The sequence below is a fragment of the Chiloscyllium punctatum genome, chromosome 36, assembly GCF_047496795.1.
Source record: "Chiloscyllium punctatum isolate Juve2018m chromosome 36, sChiPun1.3, whole genome shotgun sequence".
NCBI classification, from domain to species: Eukaryota; Metazoa; Chordata; class Chondrichthyes; order Orectolobiformes; family Hemiscylliidae; genus Chiloscyllium; species Chiloscyllium punctatum.
In genome coordinates, this window is record NC_092774.1 from 62494832 (window position 1) to 62508300 (window position 13469).

A 13469-nucleotide genomic window follows, 5' to 3' on the forward strand; every position below is an offset into this window, starting at 1 on the left:
ATGGCTGAGATGTTTCTCAACTCCATTCTCCAGCTTTCTTCCCGTAACCCTTGATCCCCTTGACAATCAGGAACATATATATATCTCAGTCTTAAATAAACGCAGTGAATCTTTCCCATGTTCACAGATTTTTGGAGTATTGTAACGAATGAGTTCACGATCTCTGCTGCCACTTCCTTCGGGACCCAGGGTGTAGGCCATCATCATCAGTGGACTTGTCTGTCCTCAATCCAAATAGTTTCCTGTGTACTTTTACCCTCTCAACATTGATTGTTTAAGTTCTATCCTTTCTTGCCAATTCTAATAGGAATAGTTCTGTTGTCTGCCAACATAAAAACTGAGGTCATCTCTGCCACTTCAATGTTCCCCCATGAACTCACAGTTTTCATCTTCCAAGGTACCACACTTAGCTCAGCGACTCTGTTCCCAATCGCATACCAACAGAAGCTTTTGCTGTCCTTTTTGATATTTAGTGCGAGGTCTCTTTTGTAAGTTAACTTACCTATTTTTATTTATATTTTTTAATATCCCTTTGTTTGTGTTTCCTAATGTTTGACCCTTCCAGAGGTCCAGAATAACATTTCACAACAGGCTGAAAAGTTAAAAGAAAACACTACGTTGAAACTTTTTGAAATCGCCCCTTTCTGGAGGCTGGGGGCCGGCAAAACGATCGCCCCGCCCCCATTGTCACCGATTGTTTGGTGGCCTCCCCAACCACGCCCCCTCAACCCAGGAGACGTCACAATCCTGGGCCCCGCCCCTTGTGAGCTGGCGCATGTGCAGTGCAGGTCCTGCAGCAGGACTGAGGCGGTGTTACTGAGTGTGGGAGCAGAATGGTGCCGGTGGCTGAAGTAATAAGAACCGCTGGAAAAACTGAGCAGGTCCGGCAGCTCGTGTCGGGAGAAATGTGAGGACGGGTTTCGGGTCCCGGTGATCCTCCTTCAGAACAGGACCAGGTTCCAGAAACATCCCGAGCGCCAAGACCTGGCTCCTGCCCCCGGGGAGAGGAGACAGTGAGACAGGGTAGGATTGGAAACCGCGGGAGGAGGGAGACTGGGGAGTTTATAAACTCCTAGGGGGAGGCCTGAGGCCTCCAATAGAAGACCCACAGGCCCCAGTGTTTACTTCACCGGCGAAGGAGCTCTCGGGTTGCCCCGGCAACCGGCCGCCATCTTTGTGAGGGTCAGGCGCATGTTGTCTTGGGGCGGGGAGCGCGGGCGGCCATCTTGGTGAGGGCACCATCAACTGTCATTTCTGGGAGAGAATTCCAACCTCGTGGTAACCTCGGCCTTTGCCGAGTTTAATTCCCCAGACTGTCCAGCGATGGGCAGGTTAGGGGGGGTTCAGCCATGCTAAATTACTGATAATGCCCAAGGATGTTCTTGTTAGTGTATGCTGACCATGCTAATTTACCCCCAGTGTCCAGAGATGTTCAGGTTAGCGTGGATTGGCCGAGGTAAGTTTATCCATAGTGTTCGGGGTTCTGCAGGTTAGGGTGAAGGTCTGGACCCCCTCAATCGGCTCTCTCGATCCGAGATCGGTCAAAAGAATCACCAGGAGTATGGTCTATTTAAAGCAAGGTGATCAGCTTAATGACATAAGGCAGCCTAGCACAGATTTGTCCAGCAACACAGGTTAAAAGCTTCTGTGTTCCGTGGCAAAATTACACAATTACATTTGAAAATTACGTATTATTTATTTTTGCGAGAGCACAGCCTGAATTACAAGAAAAGACCAATAAAATGTAATAAGGTGACATGATTGACAGCAGGTTAGTCCAATGATATTTCCCGGGAAACAGATTGTTTTACGCGCAAAATCATCCCATGCTTGTTAGTTCAAGATTAGTTCGAATACCAAATTACTTATGATTCATATTATGCAAACTCCATTGTTCTCTTTTATTTCTAACTCCAACCAACGCAGCAAAGCAATTCAAGCTCAATGTCAAATCATTACCTGAACCCATTTTGTTATATTTATTTTAAAATATTATTTACAATTGAAATGCCATTTTGTGGTTAATAAAAACCTACATACACCTGTTGCTCCTAACAACAGCCTAAATTCAAATTTTAAATCCTGATCTCAATAAAGCAGCAGTTGTCTCATTACCCAAAAGGTTGAGACCACAAACGATATTAGTACGGTTTTGATGGCTAATAACTCCTGTAAATCCTCCTACAGAAAAAAGTCACCGAGAGCTGCATATCCCAAAGAGTGATATTACTGTTTTGTAGAGCTTTTGGATTCTTCCATTCTATGCAAAACTCAGGGGAGACTATATTCCTACAGTTACAGCATGAGGAGTACTTACTTTATTCAAAATCATAACCAGGTTTAGTGTAGGTAAGGGAGGACCTTGCCAGTAAGAGGCATGCCTGTCTTTCTGACTTCCTTGAGGCTGTTCAATAGATAGGTCTTTTGGTAAGAGATGCAGTTATTGTCCCAGAACAGTTCCACCCATCCCATAATTGGGAAGACATTGGTGCCAGTAGGGGTCAAAGAGTCTTTTGCTGAAGTCAGCACATAACAGACCACGTCATCTCTGCCAAATATTCTATTGTGACTTTGAAGAAACAAATTGTAATCGAAAGGTAACATTTCCCTATCTTCTCTTTTGTGGTGTGACATATTTGGATGGGGCAAGGCTTACCAGGGTAGCTCATAGCACAACTGGTATCAAACTGGCACATAACACCTTTACAGGGTAAAGACATTTATACTTGTTCTGAAAATGAACTGTTCAATCTCTGACCACTGCAATAGTAATTCTTGGTAATGTTCAGTCCCTCAGCAGACGAGGATATCTTCCTGGCATAGTTGGTGCACAGTCTCTGGTTGCTCAGGATCGCACAGGTAATCTGTTCCTTCTTGTGTAGCAATGGCAAGTCCACACAGCAGGGCAAGTTCGATCTTTATCATCCACCCCCCTCCCCTTGCTTGCAAGGGGCTCGTCTGATGAGCTTGCAATGATGGAGATGAACCCGGGGGAGATGAGAATTTAAAATTTGAATTTAGGGTCTTGTTAGGAGCAACGGGTGTATGTAGGTTTTTATTAATCACAAAATGGCTTTTCAATTTAAAATGGCTTCAGGTTATGAATAGATACTGTGAACTTGAATTGCTGCTTTGCTGAGTTGGTTAGCTTTGGGGAAAAGAAAACAATGGAGTTTAATAATATGAATCATATGAATTTGGTATTCAAACTAACCTTGAACTAACAAGCACGGGATGATTTTGAGAGTAAAACAATCTGTTTCCTAAGAAATATTGGACTAGCCTGCTGTCAATCATGTCACCTTATTACATTTGATTGGTCTTTTAAGGCTGTGCTCTCTTAAAAAACATGTAAATGATGTGTAATTTTCGAACGTAATTCTGCAATTTCGCCACGGAGCTCAGAAGCTTTAACTTCTGTGTTTCTGGACAGAATTGCGTCAGACTGCCTTGCTTTATTAAACTGATAACTTTGCTTTGTACAGTCCACATTCCGTTCGTTCCTTGACCGATCTCGAGACGGAGGGATCCCGCCTGGGATCCAGATCCTCAAGGGTGGATTGGCCATGCTAAATTCCCTCCATAGTGTCCAGGGATGTGTAAGTTCGGTGTATTACTCTGGGATAAATGTAGGGCAATAAGGAGAGGGATATGGGTGAATTACCATTCAGAGCATTGGTTTGGACTTGTTGGGCGGAGTGACCTGCTTCCACACTGTGAGGATTCTTTGAAGGGAAGGGATTTTTGCAAACTGCTCTCCTTCCATCTGCTGCAGAGTTCTGCTGTCGGCCTGTCCCCGCTCCCTGCCCCGTTTTTGACATCACAACGTGAAAGTGGCCGTATCAGTTTCAATGTGAAACACCCTCCTCTGGGCAACTCCTCATCCTGGGAGGGAGAGAGGGAGGGGGTAATCTGTTCACTTGTAGCAACTGGAGTGAATCCAAGGAGGGAATCTACTCTGACAACTCAGGTATGTGTCTTAATTACCCGGGTGAGGAGGGACGGATGATAGCAATTGGGGAGGGGGAGATACTTTATTTTTATTTATAAAATGCATCTGATTCCCACAAATAAATGCATCCGGTTCAAGTACAGCACGTGCAATGATCCACATTGCAGCTTCAAGCTGGCTGCAACAGTTTTACATCCTCTGTTCTTGCTCCGTGTTGGCTGCAGCACATTTGGTTTCCTTCCCTCATCTCTTCTTTCTGCCCCCCCTCCACCCCCAAAGTGTTGATGCTTCCAAACTGACCCTCAAAAGTTCAGGTTATACTTCCATTCTTTCCCAGTTTTCAAAACCCACAAAATACAACTTTCCCAATCCTCTGAGTATCGGAGTTGGGAGGTTATGTTGTGGCTGTGCAGGACATTGGTTAGGCCACTTTTGCTCTCGCTCCTATCAAAAGGACGTTGTGAAACTTGAAAGGGTTCAGAAAAATTTACAAGGATGCTGCCAGTGTTGGAGGGTTTGAGCTGAATTGTTTTGGGCTGTTTTCCCGAGTGTGGTAAAGGCCTTTGTATACATTTATAAAATCATGAAAGGCATGGATTGGGTAAATAGACGAGATATTGTCCCCTGGGTTCGGGGGTGTCCAGAACTAAAGTGTAATAGCTTTAGGGTGAAGTGGATGAGCAAAGATTTAAAAGAAACCTAAGGGCAACTTTTTAACTCAGGGGGTAGTGAGCGTAAAGAATGAGCTGCCAGAGGAAATGGTGGAGGCTGGTACAATTACAGTATGTGAATGGCATCTGGATGGTTTCTGAATAGGAAGGGTTCAGAGGGGTATGGGCCATGTGCTGGCATATGGGACGAGATTAATTTAGAATATCTAGTCAACATCAATGAATTAAGACCATAAGACATAGAAGTGGAAATAAGGCCATTCAGCCCATTGAGTCCATTCTGCCATTTAATCATGGCTGATGGACATTTCAGCTCCACTTACCCACAGTCTCCCCGTAGCCCTTAATTCCATAATCAAGAATTTATCAATCTCTGCCTTGAAGACATTTAACGTCCTGGCCTCCACTGCACTCCCTGGCAATGAATTCCACAGGCCCACACTCTCTGGCTGAAGAAATGTCTCCTCGTTTCTGTTCTAAATTGACCCCCTCTCATTATCAGGCTGTGTCCCTGGATCCTAGTCTCCTCCGCCTAATGGAAACAACTTCCCAGTATCCATCCTTTCTAAGCCAAGCATAATCTTGTAAGTTTCTGTTAGATCTCTCCTCAACCTTCCGAACGCTAATGAATACAATTCCAGGATCATCAGCCATTCATCGTGTGTTAGGCGTACCATTCCAGGGATCGATCGTGTGAATCTCTGCTGGACACACTCTAGTGCCAGTATATTCTGCTGTTACTGCCACTGAGTCACACCTTGAACCCTGTTTAGTGGGTGAAGTGGGAGGGGCAAGAGGATCCTTTCTGTCGGACTTGCTGCTCTCGCACCCACTTTATTTCCAGTGCTGTCTGACAGCACCTGCCCTACTGAATTGATCTGCAGGAGCAGATGGAGGACATTTTTACCCTGGATGGAGCGTAATGTTTGTCCAACCCCTGCAGGTAGGTCTGAAATAGATACATTTGTCTCTGTCCCATTGAGTCTCCAGCACAGGGCTAGGCTGGTTGGCTCAATTGGCCTCTATCAGTGTTTTTGCTCTGCCTGAGCCTCCACCCACCCCTCTTCATCGCCCCTTCCCATCCCTCATCAGCAAACTGATATATCCCCCACTTATCGCACGTTTGCTTTATGCCACTTTGCTTTTACAAAAGACCCACATTAGTATCTGTTTTCGCTAATCAAAAGAAATCCAAAGAGGATTTTTGCTTTCATGAGAGGCAACGTCCTAGTGAACCTTCTCTGCACCCTCTCCCAGGGCATCCACGTCCTTCCGGTAGCGTGCTGGCCAGAACTGCACGCAATGTTATGAATGTGGCCGGAATAAATAGCTGTAACATAACTCGCTAACTCTTACACTCTAGGCAAGCGTGCTGTATGCCTTCATGACCACGTGCCTGCCTGCTTTGCCACTTTCAGGGATCTATATGCCCAGATCCCTCTGTATGCCAGATCTCCTATGCGTTCTCTAATTTAATGTACACTTCTTGTATTTCCTTCTCTTCCTTTCTCTCTCATCTGTATCCAGCTTCCCCTTAATTGTATTCCTCTCTTCATCTCTTTCCCCCCCGTTCCTCACCCCTCCACACATCAGTGTATCATAAGACCATAGGAGCTGAAATTAGGCCATTCAGCCCATTGTGACTGCTCTGCGATTCAGACATGGCTGATAAGTTTCTTCACCCCATTCTCCCAGTAACCCTTGATCCCTTTCATACTCAAGAAACTATCTTTCACAGCTTAAATGTACTCAATGACCTGGCCTCCACAGTCTTCGGTGGCAGTGAATTCCATATATTCACCACTCTAGCTGAAGAAGTTTCTCTTTACCTCCATTCTAAAGGGTCTTCCCTTTGGTCTAAGGCTGTGCCCTCGGCTCCTAGCCTTTCCTACCAAAGGAAACATCTTCCCAACATCCAGTCTGTTCAGAATTCTGTCGGCTTCAATTAGATCCCCCGTCATCGTTCTAAATTCCATTAAATATAGACCCAGAGTCCTCAAACATTCCTTATTTGTTCAGATGTTCATTCCTGGAACCATTCTCGTGAACCTCCTCTGAACACACGCCTAGGCCAGTACATCCTTACTGAGATTTGGGCCCAAAACTGCGCACAATATTCCAAGTATGGCCTGACCAGAGTGTTACAAAGCGTCAACTACATCCCTACTTTTACATTCAAGTCCTGTCAAATTAAATGTCATCATTGCATTTGCCTTCCTAACTACTGTCTCAACCTGTAAGTTTACCTCGAGAGAATCCTGGACTAGAACACCCAAGTCTCTTTACACCTTAGATTTCTGCATTTTCTTCAGTTCCAAGGGTGACTGTTGTGTCGGGGCAGCACCAGAGATTTCCTGACATGCGGATTGTATTCGGGGGTACCAAGTAATCTGAGGAACTGGCAGTATCTCAGGAGAAATAGTTATTCCTGGAGGAGGTAGAGAGGAATGTGGTGTGATTCTGTAAACTCGAGGTCTCCAGAGGTGTGCAGAGGTGATGTTAGAATTTCACACCACAAATTTGAAAGCGAGGAAACTCCACCAGAATTCAATTATCAGACATGACAGGCCAATGGTGTCTGTCTGTGATGTTAGAATTCTATGATGCTTGGAACTGAAACATAACTTTCAACCCCATGTATTTCATCTCCTTTGTAATAGAGGCCTCTATTTGTATTTTTCAATTGGTTTTTGTACCTGTCTGCTACTTTTGATGATTTGTGTACTTGGTCTCCAAAGTCTTTTTTTCCCTTTTATAGTGCTTAGTTTCTAATAATTTAGCAGTTCTCCAATCAGTCTTTCTTGGGTGAAAAGTAAATGGTTCTGATTTTGTCGTATTGGGTGACATTAAACATTTTTTCCACTCATTCCTTTAACCCATGAATGCTGTTTAGCTTCTTCCTGCTCCTTTCTGCACAAGTTGATGCCCCTCTGCCCCCGGATAGTTGATAGTTGACCAAGAACTGGATAGGTGTCCCCTTGATCCAACCTCTCGAGCAATAAGCTATTAGTAACCAAGGACAAAGGTCTTGGACTCCAATTGTTAGGAGTAAACCTCCACTAGGGACAGATTCTTTGGACATGATCTTTGATTTTGGCACAGAGGCAGGAAACATCTCACCTGTTTCAGATAAATCAAATTACTGACTGTCAACTCCTTTGATACTGACACTGTCGTGACACTGTCAACTCCTTTGATACTGACACTGTCAACTCTTTTGATACTGAGCAGCGTGAATTGAGTATTTACTGGCCCAACAAGAACGGATTTCCCAAACTGCCACAGTGTTGGTGACTGTCATACACCCAAACCAGCTGCTAGTCGGGATCAACCTTCTCTCTGAATCAGGAGGTCACAGGTTTAAATCACAGGATGTTGCTGGTAAGAGGTTCAGTGATGGAAATGTCATTCAGTGGAAAACACTAATAGCTCCCAGAAATTATGGCAAATGTCGGGGCTAGTATAAATGAAGAACTGAAGGATATCAATATGTATGAAACAAAAATGCATCAGAGAATTGAATAGGATTTAAAGTAGCTAAATTCCCTGGGCTTGGTGGTTAACGCTAGTTCACTGGAAAGTGGTAATTGGAAAGTGGCACATGTCATCCCACTGTTCTAGAAAGAAGGAAGAGAGCACAGGGAATCTATAATTTTTAACTGTCCTCTTGTTGTACCTTTTATTAATGATAGGACTGAGCAGAATCAACATGGGCTGATTGGAAATATATGCTAGTCAAACTCAGGTCATTATAGCTAGCAGAATATATGAATGTCCAAATTAGGAGCTGAAGTAAGCCATTCGGCTCATTAAGCTGCTCCACTCCAAGAAGATAATGGCTGATTAATTTGTGTTATACATTGCACATTCGCATCCATCCCGATATCCTTAGATTCTTCTTAGGCAAAGGAATTACTCTACTTCTGCCGTAGAAATATTCAATGGCCCTGGCTTCACTATCTTCTGTCGCAAAGTATTCCAAAGCTGCACAACCTTCCAAAATATTTCCCTCCTTCTTTGTCACAAATGATTGCGTTTTTTGAAGATGTAACAGAGGATTGATGAGGGCAGAGCAGTAGATGTGATCTATATGGACTTCAGTAAGGCGTTCGACAAGGTTCCCCATGGGAGATTGATTAGCAAGGTTAGATCTCACAGAATACAGGAGAACTAGCCACTTGGATACAGAACTGGCTCAAAGGTAGAAGACAGAGGGTGGTGGTGGAGGGTTGTGTTCCAGACTGGAGGCTGTGACCAGTGGAATGCCACAAGGATTGGTGCTGGGCCCTCTACTTTTTGTCATCTACCAAAATGATTTTGATGTGAGCATAAGAGGTACAGTTAGTAAGTTTGCAGATGACACCAAGATTGGAGGGGTAGTGGACCTCAGATTACAACAGGATCTTGACCAGATGGGCCAATGGGCTGAGAAGTGGCAGATGGAGTTTAATTCCGATAAATGCGAGGTGCTGCATTTTGGGAAAGCCAATCTTAGCAGGACTTATGCACTTATTGGTAAGGTCCTCGGGAGTGTTGCTGAACGAAGAGACCTTGGAGTGCAGGTTCATAACTCCTTGAAAGTGGAGTTGCAGGTAGATGGGATAGTGAAGAAGGCATTTGGTATGCTTTCCTTTATTGGTCAGAGTATTGAGTACATGAGTTGAGAGGACATGTTGCGGCGTATTGGACATTGGTTAGCCCACTGTTGGAATATTGCGTGCAATTCTGGTCTCCTTCCTGTTGGAAAGATGTTGTGAAACTTAAAAGGGTTCAGAAACTATTTACAAGTATGTTGCCAGGGGTTGGAGGATTTGAGCTGCTGGAGCATCGGAGGCTAAGGGTGACCTGATAGAGGTTTACAAAATTATGAGGGCATGGATCGGATAAATAAGCAAAGTCTTTTCCCTGGGGTCGGAGAGTCCAGAACTAGAGGGCATAGGTTTAGGGTGAGAGGGGAAAGATATAAAAGAGACCTAAAGGACAACTTTCACACACAGATTGGTATGTGTATGGAATGTGCTGCCAGAGGAAGTGGTGGAGGCTGGCACAATTGCAACATTTAAGAGGAATTTGGATGGGTATATGAATAGGAAGGGTGTGGAGGGATATGGGCCGGGTACTGGCAGGTGGGACTGGATTGGGTTGGGATATCTGGTCGGCATGGACAGGTTGGATCGAAGGGTCTGTTTCTGTGTTGTACATCTCTAAGACTCTATAAATGGGTGATCGAATTGTTCGTTCACAACAGTAAGTAAACATCCTTCAACATCCATCTTTTGAAGACCATTCAGGCTCATAGAAACTTCAATCAAATCACCCCTTGCTATTCCAAACTCTGGTTGAAAGTCAGACCTGTCTGTCTGATGATTTTCCATTAGACAGTCTGTTCATTGTGGGTGTCAATCTAGTTTACCTTCTGTGAATTGCCTTTAATGCATTTTCATTCTTCCTTCGGTAAGGATATCAAAACTGAGTACCGTGTTCAAAATGTAGTCCCACCATTGCTCTGTAACTGAGGCATAATCGCCTTACATTTATGTCATTGGCCTTTCTAATCACTTGCTGTGCTTGCATTCTAACTTGTGACTTATTTGCAAGGCCCCCGGATCCCTCTGCATCTCAGAATTATGCAGTTGTTCTCCAAGTAGGTAACAAATTGCATTTTACCATATTGTACACCACTTGTAAGAGTTTCGCTTATTTATTTAACCAATCTATCAATCTGCATAATTGATATGTCATCCCCACAATGTACATCTCCATCTATCTTTGTGTTGCCTGCAAATGTGACCACATATCTTTGATCCCCTCCTGTAAGTCATCTATATAATTGTAGAAAGTTGAGGAGCCAGCAGAGATGCCTGTTGGAACCCCACCATACATTGTCATATACAACCAATTTGACAAAAGAACCATTTTTGCATATTCTGTTTTCTGCCAGTCAGTTGATGTTCTATAACTATACTTTACACCATGAGCTCCTCTGTGCAATATGCTTTTTGTGAAAACATGTCAAACACCTTTAGGATATTCAAGTTCAGTATATCCACAGGCTTCAATTTACATACTCTTTCAAAGAATTCCTTGAGGACAGCATGGTGGCACAGTGGCTCCCTCTCATGGCCAGAGACACCTACTTGATTTCAGCCTTGAGTCGACTATCTGGAGTTTGCATGTTCTGTCTATGTCTTTGTGAGTTTCCACTGGGAGCTCCACAGTCCAAAGATGTGTAGGTTGGGTGGATTAGCCATGCTGGATTGTGTAATGTCCTTGGATGTACAAGCTAGGTGAGTTAGCTATGCTAAATGCAGGGTTACGGGAGTAGGGTGGCGGTCTGGATCTGGGTGGGATGCACTTGAGGGTTGGTGCAGGACTTGATCGGCCAAATGGTCTCTTTCCACACTCTCGGAATTCTATGAATAAATTGGTGAAACAACATTTCGTTTTCATATTAGCATGCTGATTCCTTTCAATTACCACGAGCTTTTTGACATGGTGGTTATAATCTCCTTAATTGATTCAAAAACAAATGTTTAATTGCCATAGACTCAAGGGACCACATCTTTCCCTTCGAGGACAGAAATATTAAATATGTTACTGTCCAGTCTGAGGAAAACTTGCCTGAATCTAATAAATCTTGGAAAATTAACATTAATGCAAATATGAACTCATTAGCCACCTTTTAAAATTCTATGATGAAGTCCACCTGTACCCAGAGATTTGCCAGCCCATAGCACCATCAGTTCGCTCAATAGCATTTATCTAATGATTATCATTTCACCGAACTCCTCTGTTTGTTCAACCTATGGGGTTAAAGGCAGGATTCTTGACCCTGTGGTGGAACAGAGGGATCTTGGAGTCCAAGTGCATAGATCGCTCAAAGTTGCCACCCAGGTTGATAAGGTTGTTACGAAGGTGTACGGTGTGTTGGCTTTCATTAGCAGGGAGTTTGAGCTTAAGAGCTGCAAGGTTATGCTGCAGCTGTATGGAGTACTGGTTAGATCACACTTAGAATATTATGTTCACTTTTAGTCACCTAATTTTAGGAAAGATGTGTAGGGAAAATGCCAGAGGAAACATCACAGAAGCGCTTCACAGGAGGCTCCCAAGCACTGAGGATGTTACCGAGACAGGGGACGAAATGTCTGCAACACAAGTTCCCAGCTCGGCGAACAGACCCACAACAGGAAGCTGTGTAAGCTGAGAGAGGGTACAGAGGAGATTTACCTCGATGCTGCCTGGAATGGAGGGGATGTCTTAGGTTGGGGGAGCTAGGGCCTTTCTCATTGGAGCGAAGAAGGAAGAGAGGTGACTTTATAGAGGTGTACTATATGTTGAGAGGCATAGATAGAACGAATAGCGAGAGACTTTTTCCCCAGGTCAGAAATGACAGGGCATAATTTTAAGGTAATTGGAAGAAGATTTAGGGGAGATGTCAGAGGTAGGTTTTTTACTCTGAATGGTGAGTGCATGGAATGCACTTCCAGGGTTGGAATGAGAGTCAGATACATTTAAGGACATTTAAGCGACTGCTGAACAAGCACATGGACGGCAGTAAATTGAGGGGTGTGCAGGCTAGTCTCATCTTCAAGTTGGATAAAAGGCTGGTACAACATCGAGGGCTGAAGGGTCTGAACTGTGCTGTATTGTTCTACGTTCTCGCTCCAGAACGATGCAGCAGCAGTATTGGAAGAACAATATTGCGTCAAACCCCTTGACCCTTCCAGAGATGGGCACTGTCGATGGAAACTCGGTTAAATTCTGCCAGCAATCAGGTGATAGCCGGGTGGGGGGAGGGTGGCAGCCGTGAGACTGAACTTGCTTACTTGAGGGTTTTTAGTTTTGGTTGTTACGTGCAATGAAGTGTGAATCATTGTTTCAGCAGTTGGTTCTGTGTGTTGTTTGAGTCAGTGGCCAAATTAAGGCGATTCACCCACAACCAGAGCAAGAGGCTGGGATTAATATTGACTCCACTGCATTCAGCATGACATCACGTCAATACTGTTAGAAAGGGAAAGCTGACACCAACTCCCACCCCACCAGAGATCTCAAACCGAAACACCCAAAGAGAAGCACATCACCCTATAATCTGTAAAATTATTGTTAAAAGTGTTGTAACCTGCTCTAATGTTTAAAAATAAATCCCTGACACTTTAAAATCAACAAAAATCCATTTATTTATCCAACAGTAACGGTGAACAGATGATATAAACTATTAACAAACCAAACAAATCCCTTCTAACTACTGACTGTTCCGGAATAAAACAAGATTCACGTGATATGCTGATCCAATAAATATGATTCCCTCTCGTAACAAAAAATGGAATTTAGTCTCTCAGATTACAGCCAGGTTACGTGTCTCTTGGAATACTCTGTGCCACCTTCTGTTGAATCTTCTGTCAGGAATGCCCTTCTCAGTTTTATTTAAATGATGCATTCTCTAATACAGAGATGACTGACATCCAATTTCCCCCCCTCAATCGAACTGAGGACTCTTGGCTCTCTCGAGGGGGAGTTAGAGATCTGGGTGTTCAGGCGATTGGACCCTGAAGGTGGCAACACAGGTCAATGGAGTGGTCACAAAGGTTTCATTCGGCGGTGTGTAAATAAATTGTTTTCCTGGAAGCCAAGTGATTTGACCAGCTACATCACTCCTGAGATACCTCTGCCTAAAACAACTAAAAAAAGTTAGGGTCTGGGCTACCTTCCTAGAATGTTTTGAGGGGATCTGGCCTGGTCCATAACACTGAACACCTGCAATTTGTGTCTCCAGGAAGAAAGTAGTGAAACATGAAAGGGTTGAGAAAAGATTTAAACAGATGGTTCTGAGGTTGGAGGGTTTGAGT

The 13469-nt window shown here is 44.0% G+C and overlaps 1 long non-coding RNA gene across 1 annotated transcript in view; it reads left to right on the forward strand.

Moving 5' to 3' along the window:
• Positions 1–808: 808 nt before the first annotated feature.
• The window catches only part of LOC140460584 (uncharacterized), a 30220-nt gene continuing 17559 nt past the window's right edge, over positions 809–13469 (forward strand). Inside the window, exon 1 of the long non-coding RNA XR_011954206.1 lies at positions 809–1023. This is a non-coding gene — a long non-coding RNA (uncharacterized lncRNA). The remainder of the gene's footprint in view (positions 1024–13469) is intronic.